The sequence below is a fragment of the Saccostrea echinata genome, unplaced genomic scaffold (assembly GCF_033153115.1).
Source record: "Saccostrea echinata isolate AGI-Se365-2 ecotype Australia unplaced genomic scaffold, CSIRO_AGI_Sech_v1 ptg000023l, whole genome shotgun sequence".
Lineage (NCBI taxonomy): Eukaryota > Metazoa > Mollusca > Bivalvia > Ostreida > Ostreidae > Saccostrea > Saccostrea echinata.
In genome coordinates, this window is record NW_026889772.1 from 14,177,603 (window position 1) to 14,180,365 (window position 2,763).

The following is a 2,763-nucleotide window of genomic DNA, read 5'->3' on the forward strand; positions in this document are numbered from 1 at the left end:
AATAAATTTGAATATAAAAACGATGTAATTCAAAAAGACGAGATATCCCCCCTTTTTTCCGGATTTTGGGCAATCTATAATTAATTCATGTCACATACATATTTTGAACATATGATAGAATCTTACCTGTATTGAAATTATTCCCATTAACCTGGAACCAAACTCCTCTATAGTAATATAACTTCTGGATCCACTAGTTCTCTTTGATTTTAATTTTTTTTATTGTACAGGTCGAATTAACTTGTTTTGTGAGCTATATACATTACCAATATCAGCAAACCTTTTCTCAAGATTCTGGAAACATTTTCCCTTTGTGACATATTTATTATCAAAATGTTTTTCTATGTTTGAAAAAAAATTAAAATTTTCGTCCTAGCATATTTTAGCTAATAAAAAAACACTACTTTCAAATGTCTAAACAAAATTCAAGATATAACAGTTACACCGGGTAAAAAAAATTGTCTGACTTCCGTCCACTTTGACATGTTATTTAGTTGTTAACTAGACGATCAAAGGGAATGACAAGACACACTGTATTGTTTGCTTAAAAATGTCATCACTTGGATATTTTACTTGAAAAAGACGTTAATGGTAATCTAACAACCAAGCTTTATGATAAACGTGATGACTTTAACTTTTCAATCGTCAACTTCCCTTACTTATGCAGCAATATACCTTCATCACCTGCATACGAGGTATATATCTCTCAGTTGATTCGATACGCAAGAGCATGCTCTACGTATGTACAATTTCTAAAACGAGGTAAATTATTGACAAATAAGTTGATGAAACAAGAATATCAGCTGTATCGTTTAAAGTCATCATTTCGTAAGTTCTATGGTCGATACAATGATCTTGTCAGCAAATACAATTTATCATTGAGTCAAATGCTGACTGACGTTTTTCATACTAATTGTTAGGCCATTATTTACACACTGAATTGTCGACGGATTTTTCCGTTATTTCCCGATCATGACAAGGAGCACACGGCGGGTGTGACCGGTCGGCAGGGGATGCTCACTCCTCCATGGCACCTGATCCCACCTCTGATGTTTGGAGGTCCGTGTTTGCTCTGCTCCTATTTTGTATTGATTAATGGACTTTTGAGCTTGAATACTGTTCGTTATCTCCATATATTTCATTGTACAACAACAAATATCTTGTATATATAATTGCGAATCAAAAAATAACAACACCGTTTTTAAATGAATATTTATTTATAAAACATGATTATAACTGAACCCAAATACCCTTTTCTCTGTTTGTTGTTGTGGATGTTTTGCATGCTTGTTGTCAAAACTTAAGACAAAAACAGTAACAATATATGGGTTAGAAAAAGTTAAGAATTCATTACAGTGAATCTGACTCTGAATGTTTTATGAAACTGTTCCAACACTGCACTTTTTATGAATAATGTTTATGAATTAATTATCAATCAAAGGAGAATTTTGAAGCCTTTTTCAGCATATTGTCAGTGAAAATGGTGAAGAAATCGATCTCAAAAATCTTTAAAATAACACAAATATTGAACAGGGCATATAAAACGGACCCATGGAGATTTCAGAGGTAAATCAGAGGTAAGTATTCCTTATTGACTGGCCATCGCCCTATGTATTAATTGATAAGGTAGACGGAATACTCACTCCTCAATTTTAGCATAAAACAATATCTTCAGCTGGTATGAAACACTTCAATCAAAAAAATGACCCAACGTAGGTTGTATTGCAAACAAGGTCATTATAGCGACCGTAGGATTTTTGAAATGCTGAGAAAATTGTTGAAATCCCTGTAACATCAACTTATTTGTCAGTGGCCAGCATCATTTTAGAAATAAAATCGTTCCCAGAGCATTCTCGAATTAGTTGGGAAGACATAAACACCATATGCAGATGGTAGTAATACAAAAATAAGGAGTTAACGATGGAAAAGCTGAAGTCATCTCGTTCGTTATCTAATAAAGTTTTGTTGTTAAGTGGCCATTATCGTCTATAGTCAGTAAAATATCCAAATATGAAACAGATGTGACGGACTCTGTGCTATCTTTTATTTTGAATTAACTGGGATCGTGTCGACATATGAATGAAAGTAACTATTGTTAATTGATAAAACGTTGATGATGTATCTAATGTCGAGTTGAAGCCCAGAGTAAGATTTTTCTTCTTCCCTTATATAAGTTTTTGAATAATTCTGCTTCAAAAAAAATCCCTAAATATGTGCATGTAAAAAATTATGAAAGGAAACGAAAAAATATGAAAATTTATATACTTATTCACATAATAATTTGCCATTTTTTTTCTCATTTGTTTGTAAAAATAAAGGTTGACAATAAACCAATCACATTTTTTCTTCACATTTGGAAAAATGATTACTATATAAAATTATCAGCAAATATTAAAAAAAACCTATTACAGCCTCAAAAGACAATCTCAAAACATTTTCTTAATAGCCAAATCCAAGATCAGCAGCAGATAATTTCGACCTAGGCACAAATACAAACAACTTTTATGGGATGTTCCTTATTTACAAATGCACTGAAAATGTACATGTCTCATGTTACTTTGATGTTTATATAGAATGACAAGATTTTAATTTCGCTCATTTCATATATGCTGACAGATATTGTATTAAGTGTATTAAGTCAGTTTATTCATCCTGTATTGGCTGTACATGTATCTGTTTCTTTAGTTTAAGTGCTTCCTAAACTTCTAAAGTAAAACAAATTAAATTTCAAAACTCCCAGACTGACCGGTTGGTCTTACTGTG